Source organism: Portunus trituberculatus, chromosome 38 (assembly GCF_017591435.1).
Source record: "Portunus trituberculatus isolate SZX2019 chromosome 38, ASM1759143v1, whole genome shotgun sequence".
NCBI lineage: Eukaryota > Metazoa > Arthropoda > Malacostraca > Decapoda > Portunidae > Portunus > Portunus trituberculatus.
In genome coordinates this window covers 5,840,982-5,867,481 of record NC_059292.1, presented here as the reverse complement: position 1 = coordinate 5,867,481, position 26,500 = coordinate 5,840,982, and the positions used below count along the sequence as shown (strand labels likewise).

Genomic DNA, 26,500 nt, shown 5'->3' with positions numbered 1-26,500 from the left:
CCTCGCTAGAAGATCACGAGAACGAGCCAGGGTGTGAACGTGAACCTCCTTCCTTCTTCATTCCGGCTAAATGAAACCTCGCCTCTGCTTTTTTTCTTTTTTTCTTCCCCGCTGTGGCTTCCGTGTTTCTCAATTTTCATTTTTTTTGTCTTTAAGTGACGTTATTTTTGTTTTTTTCGCCATTATTTTTTGTTTTTGTATTAGTTCAAATGGACGTATGTGTGTGTGTGTGTGTGTGTGTGTGTGTGTGTGTGTGTGTGTGTTAAATTTGTATGTATGTATGTATGTAGTTTCAAGTTGCGTGTGTGATTTTTATTTATTTATTTTTCTTTTTAGTGGGAAATGTTGGTTTGTTAAAATGGTTTGAGCTTGGGAAGTGAAAATGGCGGTAAATATCGAGTCAGCGGCGGCGGTGAATAGGTGCGCCAAACAGCCAGCCATTCACGAGCAGCCAGGTTATCGCGGCGGCATTGAGGAGGAGGCGGTGGTGATGGTGGCGGCACACTCAAACCATGTGTGATACCAGCAGCAGCACTACCATCACCACCAACAACCCCCCCTACCTCACTGGTAATGCTACACTTGCAGGCCAGACAGTGTTGATTTGACTTTCACCTGAGACTTTATGAAATTCTGGGTTATATTTTATCGTGAAAAGTGCTGAGTTTTTCCGCATGTTGGCTTGTAACGATTCAAAGTCCATCATACGATATAGCCACCGAAGGGCTTAAGTTTATTAGTACATGCGAAGGTAATGAAACCCTGTTTTGATTGTTAAACCCCTTCAATACTGGGACACATTTTTACTTTGAGATTTGTGTACGATTAGACCATTTTATTGACATTAGCAAGGGTCTGTGGAGGTCAGAAGATTAATAGTCACAATCTTCACTATTTTCATACCCCACGTAAGTTTCTGAAGCTGTATAAAATCACCATATAATAAGCAGAATGAATATGAAAACGCGTCATAATACTAAAGAGATTAAACATCTTGGTGGTACACACACACACACACACACACACACACACACACACACACACACACACACACACACACACACACACCGCGTAGTGTAGTGGTTAGCACGCTCGACTCACAATCGAGAGGGCCGGGTTCGAGTCCCGGTAAGCGGCGAGGCAAATGGGCAAGCCTCTTAATGTGTGGTCCCTGTTCACATAGCAGTAAGTAAGTACGGGATGTAAATCGAAGGGTTGTGGCCTCACTTTCCCGGTGTGTGGAGTTTGCTGTGGTCTCAGTCCTACCCGAATATCGGTCTATGAGCTCTGAGCTCGTTCCGTAATGGGGAAGACTGGCTGGGTGACCAGCAGACGACCGAGGTGAGGTGAATTACACACACACACACACACACACACACACACACACACACACACACACACACACACAGCATCCATCCCTCCAGCACCCCTTCGCTTAGGCATGTCCTCAGACCCGCAGCTGTTTAACCACTCGCGGGACCCAAAGAACAACACCTTACAACAACATCTTTCGGGCTGAGTCCACACACACGCCGGGGAACAAAGACCAAAACCCGCCTCTCACGCCCTCGCCTTCGCTGTGCCGAGGTGAGGCCAAGGTTCCTATTTCAAAACACTTCCATGACGCATTTCCACTATTTCAAAAGGCTCTAGTTGAAGGTAAGCGGTTTTTCAGGGTCAGGGTTGTGGTGACAAATTAATGTGATTTTTGTGCTATTTAAAGGAAATATTCTCTTCAGAACCCGACCAGTTTTCTTCCACAATATCAAAAGGTTCTAGTTGAAGGTACAAGGGTTTTTCCAGGTGCTTTAATGGTTGCAGTGACAAATTAACGTGATTTTTTTGTGTTATTAAAAGGAAATTCTCTCTTCAGAACCCGAGCAGTCATCTTTTACCGGTGAAAGGGACGAAGCACTGCGAACACTATACGATTATTAATATTGTTATTTCTGGTTCCTCCAAGCCACCGCCGTCAATAGCAGAGGGAAGGGGAGATATTACACATATACACGCAAAAATATATTATCTGTTGTTGTCGCCGCCCCAATGTCACTTGTTTTGATGCGTGTGAGGAGTGACATGACCCTTCCCTTTGTGTGGCGCTACCGAGGTGAGTCAGGGAGCGAGTCTGGGGCGTGGTGGTGATTAATTAAACGAAACGGGTCATATATCCTAACGAGATCTCCTGACGCCAAGTAAACTCCCGCACAGACTTGGAAAATAAATATATTAGAATACAAATACACGAGAAAATAAGGGAATTTACAAGAAGTCTTTGGTCTACACGTGTCAGGTCTCTTTTTTTGAACATGTTCATCTATTTCTACCTTCGTATTGCCTTCATAAATTCATCTATTCTTAAACCCTTCAGTACCATGATGCATTTCCATATTCTGCTTACTATATGGTGATTTTTATGCAGCTTCAGAAACTCATGTGGGGGATTGAGATAGTGAAGACTGTGGCATTTGATCTTCTTACCTCCATATAGTCTTCCTAATGTCAATAAAATGATCTAATCGTACCTGAATCTCAAGGTAAAAAATATGTCCCAGTACTGAAGGAGTTAAAAGCTACACTGACTTCGTACTAATAAACTGATTGCTAAATCTTTTTCTTTCCCGTTCAGCTATCACTCTTATTTCGCTCTTATTGACATTAGTACAATACAGAGTTGAACATGCATCACTAAGAATCATTTGGAGTTCCTCAGGGTTTATGTCACGCCACAGTTTGGGAGCGCCTGAATTGAAGTTGATGTGTGTGTGTGTGTGTGTGTGTGTGTGTGTGTGTGTGTGTGTGTGTGTGTGTGTGTGTGTGTGTGTGTGTGTGTGTGTGTGTGTGTGTTTATTTATTTTTTTTTTTTTGTGTGTGTGTGTTAGGGTGGTATGACAAGATTTTGCCCCTCTCCTGTATGATGAGGCGTCCAGGCGTCTGTCTTGTACATAAAAAGAAAAAGTATTGTATGGAATCTAATCATGAATTACGATGAAAAAAAAAATATGATCAGTTCTGCAGTGAATATTATGGAAAATGTTTATTGTTATTGTGTGTATAATTTTTAATGTGTTTTTTATGCAAGAGGGGCTTTGGGTAAGGATAGCAGAGAGAGAGAGAGAGAGAGAGAGAGAGAGAGAGAGAGAGAGAGAGAGAGAGAGATAAACAGACAGATAGACAGACAGACAGACAGAGAAAAAAGATGGCCACTGATATGAAGCAAAGCCAAAATTATATTCAGTAATGTCATGGAAATTAAGGGGATGATTTTATGTGTCTTCCCATCTGAAGCAAACATGAGACACTGAACAGCAGACGTGTGATGAAGGAAAGAAAGAAGGAAGGAAGGAGGGAAGGTCTTTGTCTGTCTTTCATTCATTCAAGTCTTGTAAACGAAACTAATAATTTAATCTCCCTTGCAATTGGAGGAAATAAAAAGACACTGAACAACAACCAGTGCGTGGCGGAGGCGGATCTTATGTGTCTTTCATTCACCCGCCGCTACCAATTAAAAGGCCACAGCGCGGAGAGGACAGACATCCCTGCACACCCGCTCATTTACACACTCCGAGCCATTCATTCTCCCGCTGACACTCTGCCCGGAATCTTCTCGTTACAGTTTGCCTTGAGTCACGGCTCATTAGACCGTCACAGACCTATTAGAGCTAACGAGTTCTGGAAGGCGGGAAAGAAAAGATGACAAACGCTCCTGGATTAATGGGGGTGTCTTCTTTCCTCCCTCACTGCTTGGCGCTGGACGAGGCGAGACTGGGCAGACTGTGTGGGAGGCTTGGTGGCTAAGGTGTCTGGCTCGCCCCATCACTACGTCCTCTCCTTACATAATATAAGAATAATGAAGGAAGATGCAAGAAGCTGTCAGTCCTACACGTGGCAGTCTCTGTATGAGCAAAGCTACTTAATTCCATCTATCATCCCCATTCATAAATTTGTCTAATCTTTTAAAGCTCCTATTGACTCACCACTGACAACGTGAATACTGAGTACATTCTTTTCATCACCCACTTTGTTAGAGAACCAGTTTGTCCCCATTTCTTTCCCTAAGCCTGAATTTCTCAAGCTTAAATCCATTATTTCTAGTTCTGTCCTGGCTACTCATCCTAAGAACTTTGCTCGTGTCCCCTTTGTCATAATTCTTATACTTAACCCCATCAGTACCATGACATGTTTCCATATGCATTCTTCTTACTATATATTTAGTGATTTTATAAAGTTTCAGAAACTCATATGGGGATTTGAAATAATGAATACTGTGAGCATTAATGTTCTGACCTCCATAGACCCTTCCTAATATAAATAAAGTGGTATAATCGTACATAAATCTCAAGGTTAAAATGTGTCCCAGTATTGAAGGTGTTAAATACTTCTATCATGTCCCTCTTAACCTTACATAAGCGGCGGGGGATAAAACACTACACACACACTGCTACTCAACGCTATATAATTTTGGCGGCAAACATTCAACAGGTGGAGAGAAAGGTACACATTGAGGCCTTCACCGTGCTAACCTCCGCCGGGAGTTTTACAGCGGCGCACCCCCTCACACACACACACACACACACACACACACACACACACACACACACACACACGGCTGCAGGGTGTTTACTGTGTCCTTGTGTGTGTGTATGTGTGTCAGTAAGTATGTGCGTTTGTTTATAGGAAAAGTGCTTCTGAGTTTGTGGTGGATGGGATGGTGGTGATGGTGGTGGAGGTGGTGGTGGTGGTGATGATGGTGTGTTCGTGTGTTGGTGTTGTTATGTTTTTTGTTTTTATTATTGAAGTGTTTTTCTTTCTTTATCTACTTGTCTTCTCTTCTCTTCTTCCTTTTTTTCTTGTTCTTTCTCTTTTTCTAGTATTATCATTGTTCTCTCTCTCTCTCTCTCTCTCTCTCTCTCTCTCTCTCTCTCTCTCTCTCTCTCTCTCTCTCTCTCTCTCTCTCTCTCTACGCCTCTACACACACACACACACACACACACACACACACACACACACACACACACACACACACACACACACACACACACACACACACACACACACTTCTCTTCCCTCACCACACACAAAGTTCTTCCAACCTCTTCCTTCCTTCCTTCCTTCCTTCCTTCCTTCCTTCCTTCCTTCCTTCCTTCCTTCCTTTTCTTCCTTCCTTCCTTTCCTCCCTCCCTCCCTCCCTCCCTCCCTCCCTCCTACGCACCCATTACTTCCATCTTCCTCACATTTACCCTCCCGTTCCTTTTCCTCCTCCTCAACAACTCTCCCCCTTCCTTTCTTTCTTTCCCTCCCTCTCCTCCTCCTCCTCCTCCTCCTCCTCCTCCTCCTCCTCCTCCTCCTCCTCCTCCTCCTCCTCCTCCTCCTCCTCCTCTCGTGCCCAGCTGAAGAGGCATTTAGCTAAGGCTCTAATCTTTCACTCTGCTGACTTCTCTGGCGCGCACAAGCCTTCCATAACGCTCATTAACAGTTCCAGTTACGCTCTGAGGTCGCTTCCCGCCGCCTTTAACTCATCTGGCTGCTTAATGCTTCGCTAATGGTGTGGGAGTGTCTGGCTGTGTGTGTGTGTGTGTGTGTGTGTGTGTGTGTGTGTGTGTGAGGTGTGGAAGGTTAGGTGTGTAGGATCTATGAGAGCGAGAGAGAGAGAGAGAGAGAGAGAGAGAGAGAGAGAGAGAGAGAGAGAGAGAGAGAGAGAGAGAGAGGAGGGAGGAGGGAGGAGAGAGGGTAGGATAGAAATGGGAGTGGGAGAATGTGTGTTTTGTTAGTACGTATGTATATGAATGATTCTCTCTCTCTCTCTCTCTCTCTCTCTCTCTCTCTCTCTCTCTCTCTCTCTCTCTCCTCATCACATCATCTTCACCTTCATCCTCCTCCTCCTCCCCCTCCTCCTTTCCTAAGTTCCTCGGCAGCATCGTAAAGACAATCCATTATTTCGCCTTCTTTTTTAATCTTCTCACCAGCCATAATCACTTTACTGGTCCCATTTCACGCCACATGAAGCCCCAAGCAATTAGTCTCAGCTCCGCCAAGTCATTAGAAGAGAAAAACCCGCATTAACTGTAAAACCTCGAGATGTGCCAAGCTTGTAGGCTCCCAAGACACTCAATTCTCGACCCTCGACTTCCAAACCCCCGACTTTCTGCAGGTTTACTCGGTTCCTTGGCGGTGATCGTGGTGGTGTTGTTGGTTCTTCCGGGGATGGTGCTCAAGGAAGGGGAAGCGATAGGTTTAGTGTGTCCGAGTGGCAAAAGAAGGGATTGGTTGGGTTTTGCTGGGGTGTTTGGGTGTTGCGATGCTGGGATCTCACGGTTATTGCTTCTGTGTCACCAGGATTTGTGTTGTGAGTGACTTGTGGTGTGTGAGGGTAGGATTGTAGCTTTTCGTGTCTCTTTTAGTGTTTTTCTGAGGTGGGTTTATTACTGTGTGTTCAATGTAAGAAGGGTCAAGAGAGTTAGCCACCAAAGAAGGGATTAACCCATTCAGTACCTTGACGCGTCTTCATATTTATTCTGGTTACTATTAGGTGGTTTATATAAGCTTCAGAAACTCATATCGGGATTAAAATTGTGAAGATTCTGATCCATTAAACTTCTGACCTCCATAGAACCTTGCTAGTGTAAATAAAATTGTCTAATCACACCCAAAACGCATGGTAAAAATGCGTTACAGTATCGAAGAGACTAATGTCTTGAAATGTTTGTTGTTTGATAGTGAGGGCAGTGTTGGGATGTCACGGTTATTGCCTCGTGTTACTAGGATTTTGTATTTCGTGTTGTGTGACTTGTGTTATGTGAGGGTAGAATTGTAGCTTTTTCGTGTCTCTTCTAATGTTTTTCTGAGTGGTTTTGTTACTGTGTGTTTTTAATGTAAGAGGATAAGGTGGTCAAGGGGAACATAAAACGAAAAAAAGGGTCACTTACTTCCCAATCACCTTGCAGGTCCGAGAGAGTTAGCCATAGGAGGGATAAATGTGTTGAAACCTTTTTAGTTTGATATTGAAGGTGTGGCGATGTGTGGCTTACATACACACACAGTACACAATACACACACACACACACACACACACACACACACACACACACACACACACACACACACACACACACACACACACACACAGAAACAAAATTATCTTAAAAATATAGAAATAAGAAAAAATGATAAGAATAACATGAAGAAAAACACTCAAAACACATTCAAAACACTTCCAAATACACACAAAACATTCCCAGATTCACTCAAAACACTCTCAAACACAAACACATGCACGCACACACGCATTCACACCAGCACTTTGCAGCTGTGGTGGCGTGGCAACTAAGGGCGCCATTCTGCTATGTAACACGTGCTGGTTCTGTAGTAACTGCTGGTGACACTTGAAGAAATCCTGGATACACTGGGAAAACAAGAGAGCAAGAGAGAAAAGAAGGTTAATTTTACCTTTTCTCGTTTTCTAAGTTGTAAGAGAGTGTTGCAAAAATAATGAGTTCCACGGACACGCTGATGAAAAAGAAAGGAAGAGAGAGGACGAAGGTTAAATCTGTCTTTTCAGGCTGCGAAACTCTTCAAGGGACTATACAACACAATGAATGATTTGTAAGGGCACACTGAAAGAAAAGGAAGGTAACATGAACTTGATTTTGTTTTCTTTTAAGCTACACAATTATTAAAGAAATCAGGAAAAAATATTAAAAGGAAAATAAATGAATAAATGAAAAAAAATCAATAGAATGGATAAATAAGGTGAGAGAATAGGTTAGTTATCCTTTTTCTCAGTCGCAAAACTCTTTAAGAAACGAAAACACACACACACACACACACACACACACACACACACACACACACACACACACACACACACACACACACACACACACACACACACAAACAAGAGTCCACAAGGGTATTGGTGATTGGTTGGATTGTGTAGCAGTGAAGGTGAAGGGAGCGTCTATTGCGGCTGAGCGAAAAAAAAAAGAAGTAAAAGAGAATCAAACTTTTTTACATATTCTCACACCTGTTGCTTCAGTGGGCGGTGGGTACAGACTTGCCGTGAACGTTCGAGAGATTCCACACACTGTTTCGCTCACTCCTCACTAATGCAAAGTCCATATTCTGAAACACTTCCACGCCTCACAGCAACACCCTCACTATTTTCAAAGGGCTTTAGTTTAAGTGACACGTGTTTTTAAGGGTGTTTCTGTGATTCTAGTGACATGTTAACAAGTTTTCTGCGTTATCAACACGACAAATACTCTTTAGAATTCGGCTAATCGTTTCTGTGGTCTATTTTCAAAGGGGGTATAGATGAAGTGACACGGGTTTTTAAGGGTGTTTATGTGATTCTAGTGACATGTTAACAAATTTTCTGCATTATCAACAGGACAAATACTCTTTAGAACTTTAGAATCTCTCCGTGGTCTATTTACAAAAGGGGTCTTGTTTTAAAGGGTGTTTCTATGATTCTAGTGACATGTTAACAAGTTTGCTGCATTATCAACAGGACAAATACTCTTTAGAACTCGGCTGATCGTCTCTGTGGTCTTGGAAAATGGTCGCGGTGAGAGAGAGGAAGCGTTTCTGAACATGGCAGAGTCACACACACAGTACTTTAAACGCTCTCTCATCTTTCTTTACTAGTAAACTCCGGAACACAGACCTTTCTTTACCCGTTCATGCTTTGTTTTTCCTTCTTTTCTGAGTCAAACTGTATATAACTAATAGATTAACTAGCTTTTTAAAATTTTTGTTCTTTTTATGAGTCAAACTGTTTCTAAAAAGGAGTATGAAGACATCTGTAAAACTAATAAATTAACTGACTTTTTTATTTTTGTTCTTTTTCCGTTTTTTCTTAGGAGGGACAGTGTATCAAAGTGCATTTTATTCTTTATTCTATCCTTTTCTTATTTTTCATAGCCCTGGATTGCGTTCATTCGTGATTTTAAAAGCGAGGGAATGTCGTGAAATTAAGTATGTTTTTTTATTTGAAATTTTTTTTTTTGCGGTGGAGGGGGTCAGTGTATCATGGTGTCTTTATTCTTTATTTTATATCTTTTTCTTATTTTCATAGCCTTGGATTGCGTTCATTCGCGATTTTAAAAGGGAAAAATCTGTCGTGAAATTAAGTAACCTTTTTTTTTCTTTCTATTTTTTACCTTTATTCATTTCCTGTTTGTTTTATGTTTGTTTTCGGTGCAATGAGCGTTTCTTTATCTTTTTCCCTTTTTCTTATTCTTTTCCACCAATTTTTATTCTCTTACCCAGACTCACGAAGAAAAGAAAAGAAGAAAAATGGAAAGTGAGTTCATTCTTGACATAAAAAACTCATTTCCAACTGTGCTGTGTGTTACTCTCAATCTCTCCTCCTCCCACCCCGTTAACCCCTTCAGTACTGAGACACAATTTTACCATAAGTTTGGGTACGACTGGACGATTTACTTTTTACAATAGGAAATGTCTATGGAGATCAGAAGATTAATGGCTAGTTTTTACTCTTTTAAATCTTTGAAACTGTATAAAATCATGAAATAGTAAACAGAAACGTCATGGGACTGAAGGGTTAAATTACTCTGAGACACCTTTTGTTGATCCTCAGCCAACTCTTAACATTGCATTGGCTAGAAAGGATAATAAAAGAACCAATCGCTAGCCTGAACTAGTCGCCAACAAGCCACCCAACCACAAAGCACCAATCACTAGCCACCAGTCAGCCAACCAGCCAGCCAGCACCAGTCATTAACAAGCACCAATCGCCAGCTAGCACCAGTCACCAGTTACCAACCAGCCAGCCAGCCAGCCAGCCACCAGTCGCCAGCACTAGTCGTCAGCGAGCCAACCACACAGCACCATTCGCCATCCAACACCAGTCACCAGCATCAATCATCAGCTAGCACCAGTCGCCAGTACTATTCGTCAGTTAGCTAGCCACCCAGCACCAGTAGCCAATCAGCCAGCCAGCCAATAAGTCGCCAACGAGCCAGCCAGTCAGCCAGCCAGGGTTTGCAAGGGGGTGGGGACCGTTCTATGTAGCAAAGGATCGGAGGGGAACTGGAAAGATAGCGGAGAAAAGATTGCGGTGCGTTCACAGACTTTTAACCGGAGCTGTACCTACCTTGGTGTATCCCTGGAATATACGAGACAACCAAGGCATTCCTACGCTCACTCGTGAAGCCTGAGGACGTGCCTGGCTTCACTATCGCTCGGTTATCCTTCGGTTCATCGAGCAACGTCCCCTGCCAATACAAAGGAAAGGCTGCGAATTTCTTTTGTGTTGTTGTGTGTTCCTGTGCTTGATTTCCTTCACAGCACAGGTTTTAATCCCTTAAGGACCATGACGCGTTTTCCTGTTCATTCTGCTTATTATTTGGTGGTTTTATACAGCTTCAGATTTTTTAGTGGGGGAATGAAGTAATGAAGACTATGGCTATTAATTTTCTGATCTCCATAGACCCTTCCTAATGTCAATAAAATGGTCTAATCGTACACAAACTCAAGGTAATAATGTGTCCCAGTATTGAAGGTTTTAAAATGGGTTGTTTTTCTTGATTCTAGGAGTGGTTTGGTTAAGATTATGTATCGATGGTTGGGAAAAAGACAGGAAAACATTAGTGATTCACTTTATGGTATTTGGTAGTCATAATAAGAGAACAAATCGTATAGAAATACAGACTTAGGAGGTTTGGTGACTCTAGCAGTAGTTTAGTGAAGATTCTATACCATAAGTGGGATAATGCAGAGGAAAACAAGAGTAATAATCTCTGTGGTCTTTAAAAATAGTCTTTAACCACTTCAGCATGCCATGACGCGTTTTCTTATTCATTTTGCTTACTATAAGGTGATTTTATACAACTTCAGATATTTATATGTGGATTAGAATAGTGAAGACTCCGGCCATTAATCTTCTGACATCCATAGACCCTTCCTAATGTAAAAACGTACCCCAAACTCATGGTAAAAATGCGTCCCAGTATTGAAGGAGTTAGGAAGGAAAGCGTTTCAAGGAAAGACTCAAGATGGAGAAGTCTCATATGGACTAATTTTCACTAATGGAATGGCTTTATTCTTCCCATGTTAAAGTTGCACAAGTGGACTCTCGTTTATGTACACAGTTTGCATTCACGGAGGATTAGAATAGTGAAGACTCCGGCCATTAATCTTCTGACCTCCATAGACCCTTCCTAATGTAAGTAAAATCGTACCCAAAACTCATGGCAAAAATGCGTCCGAGTACTGAAGGAATTAAGAAAGAAAGCGTTTCAAATGAAGACTCAAGATGGAGAAGTCTCATATGGACTAAACTTCACTGATGGAATGGCTTTATATTCTCCATGTTAAAGTTGCAGAAGTGGACTGTCTTTACCCTTTACGCTCTCTCGTTTATGCACACAGTTTGCATTCACGGAGTACGATCGTCGCCAGCAGGAAGAAGGGGAGAGGAGGAGGAGGGTGTGACAAGAGCAAACCCCAGCGCCACGGCACCCTCCTCGCGCCGTCCACTCACGTGCTGCCCTGAGCCTCAACATTATCCTAATTTATGATATTATTTACCCGTCCCTCCCAACCGCTGCTCCTCCTCGCTTAAGCACTGCGCTCTGCAACACAAACATCGCTACTAGACTGCAGCTGTGGGCGTGGGGCGTGGCTGGGTGTGGACCTTCCTACCCGCGGCCCTTCTTATTTCATCCCCCTTCTTTATCCTACCCCATCCTTACTCCAGTCTCTCCCTGCTCTTCCCTGTCCCTGGCCATCCTTGCTTTATCCTTTTCTTTTCTTTTTCATTTACTAATCTGCCTCTCCCTGTCACACCTTTCGAGTTTCATCCTTTGTTTCTTACTACACCAGCCCTTCCCTGCTACAGCTTTTCTCTCTAGGCGCGAATCTCTTTCTTCCCTGATACTTTCCTGCCTTACCTCACTCTTTTTTCCTCTCCTTTGTCTCAGTTTTGCCTCAATCCCTTATTTCCTTCCTACCATATCTTCTCCCTATCCCTTTTCCTCGCCTCTGTGTCTGTTTTAGCTCATTACCTCGCTGTTTTAGTTCCTCCTTGTCTCAGTCTCTTTTAATCAGCCTATCTCTTCCTACTTCTCCCTTCCCTTTCCTCGCCTCTGTCTCTGTTTTAGCTCACTACTCCCTGTTTTAGTTCCTCTTTGTCTCTGTCTCTATATTCCCCAGCCTCTTTGTTCTTATCTTTCCTCTTCCCTGTCTCATTTTCCGCTCAGTGTCTCCCCGTATGAGTTCCTCCATGTCTCAGTCTCTCTCTGTCTCAGCCTCTCTGTTCATGCCTTTTCCTGTTCCACACTCTCCCAGCTCCACACTCTCCCAGCTCCACACTCTCCCAGCTCCAGTCTCCCAGCTCCACACTCTCCCAGCTCCACACTCTTCCAGCTCCACACTCTCCCAGCTCCACACTCTCCCAGCTCCAGTCTCCCAGCTCCACACTCTCCCAGCTCCACACTCTCCCAGCTCCAGTCTCCCAGCTCCACACTCTCCCAGCTCCACACTCTCCCAGCTCCACACTCCCAGCTCCACAGTCTCCTAGTATCTCCCTCCTCTACACAGTCACGTTAAGAAATGCTCGGCGTATCTCGGGGCGGCCTTACCACAACCTTATTAAAGAAACATCTCCATACACGAGGCATATTTCCCCGTCCAAGCTTAAGTTTATGCATTTAATAAGACTAAGTAGAGTTATAAAAGAGTAAAAAGGAAAGTTTTTACCCGTGTTGACCTTTGATAACGCCCGAGTTTGCTTACTTTCTCAATATAAGCCGCTGCTCGCCTATATGTGCAAGTTCTGGGCCCAAGTTTGCTGCTTACAGGGAAGTTTCTTTTTACGGCTTATGGCATTAAATGGACTCAAAGGGGAACAGAGGGGCTTGTCTTGTCTGGACGGTGTGTGTGTGTGTGTGTGTGTGTGTGTGTGTGTGTGTGTGTGTGTGTGTGTGTGTGTGTGTGTGTAATACGTGCTGGAGTTGTGATATAAATAGTTTTGAGGTTATAGTTTATTTATAGTGTGTAAAATTAGTGTGGTCAGTAAAATATTCGTCTTTTCATCTCATTCGGTGTGTGTGTGTGTGTGTGTGTGTGTGAGAGAGAGAGAGAGAGAGAGAGAGAGAGAGAGAGAGAGAGAGAGAGAGAGAGAGAGAGAGAGAGAGAGAGCTTGTCTCTTTGTGTGTACGTGTTACGGTAGGCGAGTGAAGGAGAGAGAGAGAGAGAGAGAGAGAGAGAGAGAGAGAGAGAGAGAGAGGAGAGGAGAGCTTGTATCCGTCTGTTTGTGTGTACAGTGTTACAGGAGACGAGTAGGGGAACTGCGTCTTAGTTGGCGGCGTGTCACGGGGTGGCGGTGCGCGGCGGTGTCACGATCACAGGCAGGACGATCGTCACTTAATTGGATGATTGGTCTAATTTGCATAACAGTTATTTATTAGTTTGAAAGAGAGAGAGAGAGAGAGAGAGAGAGAGAGAGAGAGAGAGAGAGAGAGAGAGAGAGAGAAATTGGAAGCTACATGTTATTAGTCTCGTAGTGAGGAAGGATGGGAGCGAGGGAGGGAGAGAAGAAGCGAGGAAGGGAGAGGGAGAGAGGGAGGGAGGGAGGGAGGGAGAGAGAGGGAGGGAGGAAGGGGAGAGATACACTGGTCATCCAATCCCTGGTCCTCCCGCGGCCTACACGTTTCTCAGGCCCACTAATTCATGAGTCACGACTTTGGGCATCAGATTACTCCCAGATAGAGCCTTTACTATGTGCTCCCTTGCCTGTCGACACACCCTCGCTCCTCCCTTCTTGAAACCTTCCCATCTAGCCTCCCTTCTTTCACTCCACCTGCTCCTCCTCCTCCTCCCCCCTCCTCCACATCCCGTCCCCCACCCCTGCTCCCTCCTCACACTGGCTATAATCGACACAATGACTCTCTTCCCCTCTCCTCTCCCTGTCCCCCCCAACTGTGTAACTTTATGCTGCATGTAAGATGACGGGATCGGAAGGGGAAGGAATGTCAGCGTGTGCAAGGGTGACAGGTGATGGCCCAGGGCACCACTTCGCTCCCAGGGACAGGTGGGCATGTTGTAGGTGATCTAAGGTGGCGGGAACTCCTGAGGGAAAGAGCTCGGGGTGGAAATGCGGGGCGCGTGTGATAAGGGTGAGTGATGAGGGACAGGGCGTCATTGCTTCAAGGTTGGGCTGGCAGAGGAAGGGAGGGCTCAGGGTGGGTAGGAGTTAATGGGGGAGGGAAGGAGGTGGTGACGTAAGCAGTACCAGGGACTTGCCAGTGGTTCATCGCCTCCGCTGCCGCCGCTACCCAGACCAGCTGCCCGCGCCTCAGTGCCCCCAAACCATTTGTCGGGTGTTGTGCGGTCTTGTCCACAACGCGAGTGACTTCAACTTCACCGTCGTCTTCGTGCCCCGCCCTCCTGCCCCAGTGCCCCAGGTGAGGCGGTGTGCACGTGTAGGTCAGCGACGCACACACACACACACACACACACACACACACACACACACACACACACACACACACACACACACAGCCTCGAGGTTTGACGCACCAAGGCAGGCAGGAGGCAAGTGACGGTGAGCGACGGAGATGAACGGTTTTCCACATCACCAATCATGGCCTGCGTGTTGACGCGCCCCCTTCCATGCCTACCCTGCCCCGCCTCGCCTCTCTCCTCTTCGCCTCACCACCTCGCACATTTCCCAGAATCCTCCTTGCCTTTCACGCTGCGGCCACTGTAGGTGCGTGTGAGGCTCAACTCTGACGCTCACCTGCACAACAACACGGCACGACACAACACGACACGAGATAACTCTTTCTCGTAAACTTCTATCGTGTATCGGTAATTCTTTACCTCTTGAATACTGAGACGAACTTTTACCTTTATTTTTGTGTGGGAATAGACGATTTTATTTGCATTAGGAAGGGTTTATGGACGTCAAAAGATTAACGGCTAGAGTCTTTACTATTCTAATCCCCCATATAAGTTTTTGAAGCTGTATAAAATCACCAAACAGTAACGGGAATGAATATAAAAACTTGCCCTGCTACTGAAGAGATTAGGAGCCAGCTGAGGTGGTCCAGAGAAGAGAAGAACTTATGTGCACGAACAGGTAATTAGGAGCAGTGGACGTCAGATATTGTGCCCTACGCTGTGAATGTCCTTAGTAAATTGATCACTTCCGTTTTGTGGCCTAAGTGAACTCATCTCTTCTACGTATTTGCTTTTTTTTTTTTTCATTGATTTTCCAACACGTTTAATTATTTTTCAATCACGATAGAAAAAAAATTGAATAAATACAGGAATAAGTAAGATAAAAAAAAAATTCTCCTTAATCCTTTCAATACAGTGACGCATTTTTACCTTGAGATTTGTGTACGATTAGACCATTTTATTTTTACTGGAAAAGGTCTATGGAGGTCAGAAGTTTAATGGCCACAGTCTTCACTATTTGAATCCCCTACGTGAGTTTCTGAAGCTGTATAAAATAACCAAATAGTCAGTTCAGTTCAGCTAGGCCAGTGTTTATGATTCAGTCTTGTTTTAACTCGCTATCTCATTCTGCTGATTTTATTTGACCGCTTCAGTACTGGGACCTATTTTTACCTTGAGGTTTGTGTACGATTAGACCATTTTATTTACACTAGAAAGACTCTATGGTCAGAAGATTAATGGCCACAGTCTTCACTATTTGAATCCCCCACATGAGTTTCTGAAGCTGTATAAAGTCACCGAATAGCGAGCAGAATGAATATGGGAAAGATCTCATGGTACTGAAAGAGTTAAAGGTCACAGGGATGGTTAGTCTGTTTCATAAGGCTGTTTCTCCTCTTTATTTTTCCTTCTGCTGTTTTTCTCTCGAGTCTGTTATTGGCGCCATGAACGAGTAACGAGTGTCCAATTGTTTCTGTCTGTCCTTGCCTTCATTCCCATCCTCTGCAGTTCTCCTCACTGATCGCGGGGAGTACTCATTAAGCTATAGCTATGTACACACCCTTGAAAATCACCGAAACTTACCTAATAGTCTGTTGAAAGTTGCAGTGATGAGTAAAAACGCTGCAGGTGTAAAAGAAAACGGACTTCAGCTATTATTCCCAGTTAAGAAGACTTGGCCGCTATTCAGAAACGCTTTGCTCTCTCACCACGACTATTTTCAAGGGCCACAGGGATGATTAGCGAAGTTTTGAAGAGTGTTTTTCCATTTTATAGTGTAGAAATCTCGACAATCTGCCTCTAAGAACTGTAAAAACTCCTTTAAAAAAAACTCGTATATATTGAAATAAAGCCTTTTGAAGTAGTGGAGGTGAGTGAAGCGCAGAAGTATTTGAGAATACAAGCCAATTTGGACACACTGACGCCACGTACAAACATTAACATCTTCACTACCGCAAAATAAAGAAGACTCGTATACCACACTTGGCACATCAACCTCACAACACATCACTCCAGTTACATACACTCTCATATCAACACCACGCTCGCAAAAAAAAAAATATATATATATGTTTACTTATCCACACATACATTTCTTCATGCAAAATTTAGAACTGACAAAAATAAATCAATAAAAAGACTCCCATACCACCTTCGGAGTTCCCTTAGGAGTGTATTTCTATATAACTTCAATAGGAACCGGCACCTCAGTAGGGCTTTTTATTTTTTCAACTTATTTTTTATGCCATTGACCGGTGTTCCCTCTTACATTTAAAAAAAAAAGTAGACAACACCAACAAAAAAAACAACAACTCACCACCACCACCACCACAACGACAACAAACACTACAAACATATCACATATAAAGCAAAACAGATCCTCGCATCATATTACCACCATAAGCACCAAGTTGATCTTCGTGAAGGACGCTCATTTGAGGTTATTGCGGTCTGGGAATCAGTGTCTTGAGGAGTTGCCAAGTGTGCCATGGGGAAGATAGGGTAGGAGAGGGTGAGGGAAGGGAAGGAGAGGAGGAGGAAAAGCTGTGTAGGGAAAGGGGAGGAGTGGAGGACAGACTGTGTAGTGGTAAGAGAGGGAGGAGAGGTTGTACAGGGTGAGGGGAGGGAAGGAGAGGTTGTGTAGAGTGAGGGGAGGGAAGGAGAGTGGAGGAGAGGGTATGGGAGGCTAAGAGAGAAGAAGAAAGAGTGAGGGTGAGAGTGAGGGGAGGAGAGAGATTGTGTAAGGTGAGGGGAAGGAGCAGAAGTTGTGTAGGGTGAGGAGAAGAGGGAAGAGAGTATGTTGGGTGACGGGAGGACGGGGAGGGCTGTGTAGGGTGAGGTGAGGTGAGGGGAGAAGAGGCTGTATAGGGTGAGAAGAGAAGAAGAGAGATTGTTTAGGGTGAGGAGGAGAGGTTATGTAGTGTTAATGTTTAGGGTGAGGAGGAGAGGTTATGTAGTGTTAAGAAAGGGGAGGAGAGGTTATGTGGAGGTTGAGGGTGAAGGGAGGAGAGGTGAGGGTGTATAGGCTTAAAAGAGGGGAGGAGAGGCTATGTAGGATTAAGAGGGTGAGAAAGAATATATAGGATAATGAGAGGGGAAGAAAGGCTATGTAGAGTTAAAAGAGGGGAGGAGAGTGTATGTGTAGGGTGAGGAGAGCACGGGGAAAGGATATATAGGGTGAGGGGAGGAGAAGAGGCTGTGTAGTGTTAAGAAGGGGGAAAAAAAAGAGGGGAGGATAGGGTATGTAGTGTGTGTGTTTCGTCATCGGCGTCGGGTTGACCACAGCTGCATAACCTAGATAAAGAGTTCATTATGTACTTACAGTAATTAACACAGACAAGCTTAAAACCTCGACCACTCTCGTGAAATGTTGTTGTTCTTCCATTACGAGTACTTTCCCAAGACCATAGGGGTAAATATTTCGTAGTCTGTAACTGTTAGTGACTCCTGCTGTAGCCTTAAACCCTTTAGTACCATGACGCGTTTCCACATTCATTCTGCTTACTATTTGCTGATTTTATACAGCTTCAGAAACTTATGTGGAGGATTGAATTCGTGAAGACTGTAGCCATTAATCTTCTAACCTTCATAGACCCTTCCTAGTGTCAATAAAATGGTCTTATCGTACACAAATCTCAACGTAAAAATGTATCCCAGTACTGAAAGGGCAAAAAACGTAGCAGGGATCAGATGTCGGAGGGTTTGAGAATGTCGTTTCAAGGGTCAGTATTTTGAAACGCTTTGCTCTCTCACCACGACTATTTTTAAAAGGACACAAAGATGATTAGCCGGGTTCGTAAGAGTGTTTCTGCGGTTGGTACTGCTTATGTATTAGCAAAGCATCCTTAAACCCTTCATTACTGGGTCTATGGAGGTCTGAAGGTTATAAGGCAGAGTCTTCACTATTTCAATCGGCAAATAGTAAATAAAATGAATATGGAAACGTGTCATTTTACTGGAGGCGTTAAAAAGTACTAGGATGGTTTTAGTTAGAGGTTTGTGAACGTGTCATGGTACTGAAGGAGTTAAAAAGTACTAAGATGGTGTTAATTAGAGGTTTGTGAACGTGTTATGGTACTGAAGGGGTAAAAATACTAGTGTGATTTTAAGTAAAGGACACACACCCATATTTTATACATGTTATTTCACATTTTTCTTTCTTTTTTCACTGTGACGACAAACCTTTGATTTTTGCTCTATAATCATACACATGTTGATTTTCCCTTTTTCTTTTACTATTCTATCATAACCTTTTATTTTTCATATTTGTCTTACTATTGTGATTTTTAAGTAAAGGTTTGTGATTATAACTAATGGAGGCGTGCGTGATGCAGATGTGTCTCATAATTGTGATTCTGAGTCTGATCTTGCTTTTTCTGTAGCTCTTAATGGGAGACTATGACGCGTGTGTTGTTGTTCTCATTTCATCATTACACATTTCAAATTAGTATTACTGTTATTGTTACTTGTGTTATTATTAATATTGTTATTATTATTATTATTATTATTATTATTATTATTATTATTATTATTATTATTATTATTATTATTCGTATCCTTATTACTACTACTACTACTACTACTACTACTACTACTACTACTACTACTACTACTACTACTACTACTACCACCACCACCACCACCACCACCACTACTACTACTACTACTACTACTACTACTACTACTACTACTACTACTACTACTACTACTACTACTACTACTGCAACAACAACAACAACATTACCACCACCACCACTACCACCATCAGCATTACTACCACTACCACCACTACCACTACTACTACACTCTGTCATATAACCACTGCCCCCATGAATCTCTTTGCTACTGAACAGAAGTAATAATTTCACTATTGTGTCAAAGGAAGAAAGAAATAATAATGCCAGATGGATCTAATTAACTTTTCTTTCATCTGCATAATTATTATCAGGCGCTGCTTTAAAAAAAATAGAATGAAATATAAAAAGGAAGGAAAATGAGTTCAGTTTTCTGTAATTTCTGCTTTTGTCTCTGGATAGATAGATAGATAGATAGATAGAAAAAGATAGATAGGTAGATAGATAAAAAGATAGATAGGTAGATAGATAAAAAGATAGATAGGTAGATAGATAAAAAGATAGATAGGTAGATAGATAAAAAGATAGATAAGTAGATAGATAGTTAGATAAATAGATAGATAGATAGATAGATAGAGATATAGAGAGCTATATAGTGGGTTGGTAGGTAAGTAGGTTAGTAAATAGTCAGATAGATAAATTAATAGATAGATAGAAAAGTAGATAGGGAGACAGACAGACAGACAAATAGATAAATAGACATAGATAAAATAAATATATGAACAGACAAACAGATAAACAAACAGACAGACAGACAGACAGACAGACAGACGCAGCAATAAACAAATGAATAAATACACAAATAAATGACTGAAATAAAAAAAATATATCTCTGGTTTAATTAAGTCTTTGTTATTTTTACTGTTGCTCTGCTGTTGTCATCACCACCATTAATTACTACAGCCCACTCACATCATATCACTTCATTATCCTCCGTGGCTGCAGTAGAACATGTGGGTCCCCTTTCCTCATGTCACCACTCACCTGACGAAGGCACTAAGGACACTGATCTTTCTCTCTCTTCTTCAGATTATAATGTTTCCTCCGCTTCATTTCTAAAAACACAACTAGTAAACGTAATTCCAAAAGAAAAAAAAAAATAGAAAAAAAACACTCGAGCATTATTCATATTTAGTTTTTTTTTTATATATAGGGAAGAAGGCCGGCCAAGGGCAAAACAAAGAAAAGATTAAAAAAAGGCCCACTTGAGTACTGGCTCTCTAAAAAGTGAAAAAGCGTCAGTCAAAAATTGGGTAGGAAATGCCTCGATAACTACAGAATACCAAATAAATTAAAAAAAATTGATGTTCTGTGTGTGTGTTTCTATGTAAGAAAGAAGGACTTGACAAGGGTAGCAAAAAACATAAAGATAAAAGAGGCCCAGTCAGTCGCCAGTGTACTTGCAGAGCCGATAGAATTAGCCAAAAGGACAGGGACAAATGGGCGGCAGTAACTCTTTAACTTTATAATTGTAGTATATTTAAATCACAAGTGGTTTAATTTTGTGGTTTTATTTATTTTTTTTATTTTAACAGCAGTAGAGTCTGTGACGCTTCTAGTTCATGTCACCACTCACCTGACGAAGGCTGTTGTCCTCCCATGGGGTGGTTGTAACTCTTTTTCTTTTGTGATTATAATATATTGAAATCCCAGGAAGTGTAATTGTGCAGTTTTTGGTTTTAACTGCAGTAAAACCTGTGCCACTCCTACTTCATGTGTTCATCAGCGACCTGTCACCCACCACTCACCTGACCAAGGCTGTTGTTTACCTTTGGGAGGCACTAACTTTTTTTTCCTTTGTAATTGTACTAAACTGAAATCCCAGCCAGCTTATTTTTGTAGTTTTTGTATTTATTTTAGTTTAAGGTTTATATATTTAAGTCTTAAGTATTTGGTACAGTCCTTCCTTCATTTCTTTCTTCATTTGTTCCAGACTTTTGGCTAACTCTAATTGATCCTTAAGTGAACTGGCATTCAAGTGGGATTCTTTTTTTTCATATATTTTGTTGCCCTTGGTCAGCTTCCTCTCTAGCATAAAGAAAAATGCTAGTCACTGTGAGACGTGTTTGCTTGTTCTTTACTCACCTCCTTTTAACCCTTTAAGTACTGGGGTGCATTTTTTTTTTGTCACGGGATTTGGGGTATGATTAGATGATTTTGTTGGCCAGAGTCTTCACTATTTTTAATCCCCACATAAGTTTCTGAAGCTTTATAAAATCGCCAAATAGTAATCAGAATGAATATGAAAACGCATCCTGGTACTATCCCTGCTAAAAGATTGTTCTCCTGCCATATTCTTTTCCGTTATTTAACTGTTTCATCTCCGGAACTCCCTGCCTGCTTCTTTATTTCCATCTCCCTATAACCTAAACTCTCTGAAAAGGGAGATTTCAAGACATGTATCCCATTCTTTTTATTTAACTTTCTCGATCCTGTTCGGGGACTGGCATGTCAGTGTTCTTATATTTTTGCTTAGTTGCTTTTGTTGCCCTTTGCCAGTTTTCCTCTTAACCCCTTTAGTACCATGATACGTTTCCATATTCATTCTGGTTACTATTTGGTGATTTTATACAGCTTCAGAAACTTATGTGGGGGATTGATAGAGTGAAGACTGTGGTCACTAATCTTACCGCTATCGACCCTTCGAAATGTCAATAAAATGGCCTGATCGTACACAAATCTCAAGGTAAAAATTTGTCCCAGTATTGAAGGGGGTAAGACCAGCGATGCACTTTCCGTCACCTCGCAGAACCGGAGAGGTGAAGGATAGGAGAGCAGACGACGTAAGACTGAAGGAAGATATTAGACACGAGAGAGAGAGAGAGAGAGAGAGAGAGAGAGAGAGAGAGAGAGAGAGAGAGAGGGAGAGAGGGGGGGAGGAGGCAGTTTACAAGATCGTGACTGTACATGAACTCCCGTGATAGAATAGCCCGGTGCTTCAGACTCGTATTCTCAAACATTTCTGTGCTTCACCTCTACCATTTCAAAATGCTTTATTTAAATTTACACGAGTTTTTTAAGATGTTACTATGGTTCCAGAGCCAGAGTGACAAGATTTCAACAATATTAACATGAGAAACACTACTGAAAACCATGCTAATCATCTCTGTGGCCTTGGAAAATAGTCGTGGTGAGAGAGTTAAGCCATTTTAAGGTGTTTTTACTGTTATAGAGACAAAATGACATTCTGGAAAACCCAGCTAATCATCTCTCTCTGGCTTCGGAAAATAGCCGTTGTTTTTCATGTGTTTTTACGGTTCTAGAGCCAGAGTGACAAGATTGAAAAGACAGAGTGACAAGATTTCTACATTACTAACTGGAGAAACACACTTGAAAATCCCGCTAATCATCTTTGTGACCTTGGATAATAGTCGTGGTGAGAGAGAAGAGCCATTTTAAGGTGTTTTACTGTTATTAAGACAGAGTGACAAAATTTCTATATTATTAAATAAAGAAACATTCTTGAAAACCCCGCTAATCATCTCTGCGGCCTTGGAAAATAATCTATGTGAGAGAGAAGAGCGTTTTTAAGGTGTTTTTACGGTTCTAGAGACAAAGTGACAAGATTTCTACATTATAAATTGGAGAAACACTCTTGGAAACCCCGCTAATTATCTCTGTGGCCTTAGAAAATAGTCATAGTGAGAGAGCAAAGCGATACTCAATAGGGAACTCAGGCTGGTCACACACTCACTCCCGTCGGTCTCCCCCGCCTCGCCTCGCCTCTCCTCGCCAAGCTATTTTTAAAGGGTCGAATTCTCATTAATTTCTATATTTAACTACGTAATCCTACCTTTCATTTCCACCCTTCCGTTTTTAAACCCAGATATATATATCTTCTCTCTCTCTCTCTCTCTCTCTCTCTCTCTCTCTCTGTATATCCATGCAAGTAATATTTCACAGTGCTCTCGTCGTCTGTTTATTAACTTGCTTGTCTGTGTCTGTCTCTCTCTCTCTCTCTCTCTCTCTCTCTCTCTCTCTCTCTCTCTCTGTATATCCATGCAAGTAATATTTCACAGTGCTCTCGTCGTCTGTTTATTAACTTGCTTGTCTGTGTCTTTATTCTCTCTCTCTCTCTCTCTCTCTCTCTCTCTCTCTCTCTCTCTCTCTCTCTCTCTCTCTCTCTCTCTCTCTCTCTCTCTCTCTCTCTCTCTCTCTCTCTCTCTCTCTCTCTCTGTATATCCATGCAAGTAATATTTCACAGTGCTCTCGTCGTCTGTTTATTAACTTGCTTGTCTGTGTCTCTCTCTCTCTCTCTCTCTCTCTCTCTCTCTCTCTCTCTCTCTCTCTCTCTCTCTCTCTCTCTCTCTCTCATATTTTACGTATGCAGCAGAAGTTAATGTAATTCTCAAAACTCACCTGGTTGACTCACCTGGTTGGCTACCCTTTATTAGCACACAGGAGGCAATCGCAGCTTAACCCCTTCAGTACTGGGACGCATTTTTACCATGAGTTCTGGGTGTGATTAGACGATTTTATTGACATTAGGAAGGGTCTATGGTGGTCAGAAGATTAATGGCCAGAGTCTTCAGTATTCTAATCCCCTTACATGAGTTTCTGAAGCTGTCTAAAGTCACCAAATAGTAAGCAGAATGAATATGGAAACGCGTCACGGTACTGAACTGGTTAGAAGAAGGAGGTACACAAGAAAATAAGGTACACAAGGTAAGGTACTCAAGAAAATAAGGTATACAAGACAGAGGTACACAAGACAAAGGTACACAAGACAGAGGTACACAAGACGAGGTACACAGAACAAAAAGGTACACAAGAGCCTCGAGTATCTGTAGGTAAATAGTGAAGCCAGTCATTTTTCCTTCACCACACAAGACTTCATGAGAATTAGCACACAAGAACGAATGAGACTGGACAATTAGCACACAAGAACGAATGAGACTGGACAATTAGCACACAAGAACGACTGAGACTGGACGGTTAGCACACAAGAGCGACTGAGAGTGAGAGTGTTTTCATGACCACCCTAATAAGAATAACGGAACACGCATCATCAACAGTAAAAAAAGAAGAAAGAAATGAAATCAAGTAGAATCATAACTCATCATCCCTGAGGTTTTTTGAGATTATATTAAAATGAAAAATCAGAACCACAAGTATTTAAGGACATGAACACATACCACCACCACCACCACCACCACCACCACCACCATCCCCTTTCTTTTCCTTCTCCTTTCCCCTCTCTATCCTTACTCGAAGTCAACTCTAGACGTTCCCCTTTCCCAACGCCACTTCTCCCCTTTTCTCATTCCCTCTTCCCCTCTTATTCCCAATGGCAGCCAGAAGAAACCCCTCACGTCCACTTTCCCCGTTCGCTCTATAGCTTCCCCTTTCCTAGCCCCTCCCTCTTCCCTCTTCCCCTTTCCCTTTTCCCCTTCTATTCCCAGTGCCAGCCAGCAGAACTCCCTCACTTCCCCTTCACTTCACCATTCCTCTCTATCCTTACTCGAAATCAACTCTATACCCTCCCCTTTCCCAGCACCACTCCTCCCTCTTCCCCAATCCCTCTTCCCCTCTTGTTCCCCAGAAAAACCCTCACTTCCCCTTCCTCTTCCCCTTCTCCTTTCCCCTCTCTATCCTTACTGAAAGTCAACACTATACCTTCCCTTTCCAGCACCAATCCTCCCCCCTCCCTTCTTCCCCTCTTCCCCTCCTCTTCCCCCTTCGCAGCCAACAGAACCCCCGCTAGTATTTTCAGAGGTTCCCCGCGTCGCCAGAGACCATTAGTTATTGAAATTAGACATTTTAAAACAGGGCGGAGTAGGGCGGGAGGAAGAAAGGGTTCGGGAAGGAGGCAGAAGGGCTGGATGGAGGGGAGGCAGGGAAGGGACGGGTGTGGAGTGGGCCATCGTGCATAATCAGTGAAGGGAAGGGAAGAGAAGGGAAGAGATGAAGGGAGGTGGTAGATATGAAAGTGGGATTTAAAACTTGGAGATTTGGAAAAGGAAGATATGAGGAGTGAAAGAAGGAACGAAAATTGAATAGGTCACGTGGAAGAGAGAGAGAGAGAGAGAGAGAGAGAGAGAGAGAGAGAGAGAGAGAGAGAGAGAGAGAGAGAGACTGGTGATTATTTATAGTACGACTGCTATAACCTCCCAGAACTATTAGAGAGAGAGAGAGAGAGAGAGAGAGAGAGAGAGAGAGAAACACATTATAACAACGCAATTACCTATTTCTCTTTGATGCTTGTTTGCTCCTAATAACAACCTTGTGACAGGGCGGGGTGGGGGTCAGGACAGAGCTACGCCACGTTGTCCATAAGGGTGAATGTCTGGTAGCCCTGCACTGCTATACTCGTCTCTAAGGACACGGTGGTTAATTCCCTGCTTGACCTCACCTTTACCTGCTGCTCACCTGCTAAACGATTGTGTGTATTTAAAACTTATTACTGTTTTTTTTATTACATTTTCTCTCTCTCTCTCTCTCTCTCTCTCTCTCTCTCTCTCTCTCTCTCTCTCTCTTACGGATTTGTTTATTTTCAAGCTCGACTGATCTTCTTTCTTCTTCTTCCCCTTCATTCTTCTTTTACTTCCTCCTTCTTTTGTTTTTTTATTCCCGTTTTCTTTCTTGTTCTTGTTTTTTTCTCGTTTTTCCTTTCCTGTTCTTTTTTTTTTCTTCTTCTTCTTCTTTTTCTTTTCTTTTCTTTTCTTCTTCTCCTTCTCCTTCCTCCTCCTCCTCCTCTCCTCCTCCTCCTCCTCCTCCTCCTCCTCCTCCTCCTCCTCCTCCTCCTCCTCCTCCTCCTCCTCCTGGCTTTTATCTCTCGAATCACAGTTTTTTTTTCTCCCTTTTAAAGTTTTCCTCTTCTTTTGATGTCCCATGTGTGTGTGTGTGTGTGTGTGTGTGTGTGTGTGTGTGTGTGTGTGTGTGTGTGTTATGTTTTGGTACATTTCTAATTGTTTTTCATTACGTTTAAATCATTCCAACTTTTTTTCTATACACACACACACACACACAGGCAGACTCACACACACACAGAACACAGACTCACACGCACGCACGCACTTCAGGGATAGAGATTTCGAGAGCATAGGCCTTTATTACTGTAAGTCTCGAGAAGTGTGTGATTGGGTGGGGTAGAGGGAGATATAGAGAGAAGGGGTAGGTGGGTGAGTGGATGGATGGGGGGGACAAACACAGGCCTATTCTTTTTTATGGAAGAGGGAAATCTGGCCAAGGGCAACAAGAAATATAACAAATAAAGGCCCACTTGATTACCAGTCCCCTAAAAGATTAGTAGAGTTAGTCAAAAGTCTGCGCCAAATGTCTTTAAATAGGGTGTTAAAGTGTCTGCCTGTGTTTCTGTCTGTTTATGTGTATGTATGTATGTATGTATGTATGTATGTATGTATGTATGTGTGAATGTATTTGTTTCCTGTCTCTCTCTCTCTCTCTCTGTGTGTGTGTGTGTGTGTGTGTGTGTGTGT

At 42.7% G+C, this 26,500-nt stretch overlaps 1 protein-coding gene across 22 annotated transcripts in view; it reads left to right on the top strand.

The window, feature by feature from the left end:
* Positions 1-26,500, top strand: part of LOC123514644 (leucine-rich repeats and immunoglobulin-like domains protein 1) — a 486,618-nt gene that overhangs the window by 166,526 nt on the left and 293,592 nt on the right. For 15 of the 22 annotated variants that reach the window (XM_045272648.1, XM_045272649.1, XM_045272647.1 and 12 more), the window contains exon 1: positions 14,276-14,429. The exons of the other annotated variants lie outside the window; for them this stretch is intronic. The gene's annotated coding sequence lies outside the window, so the exon portion shown is untranslated. Of the gene's footprint in view, positions 1-14,275; positions 14,430-26,500 lie in introns of those variants that run through there. 22 annotated transcript variants of the gene reach the window in all.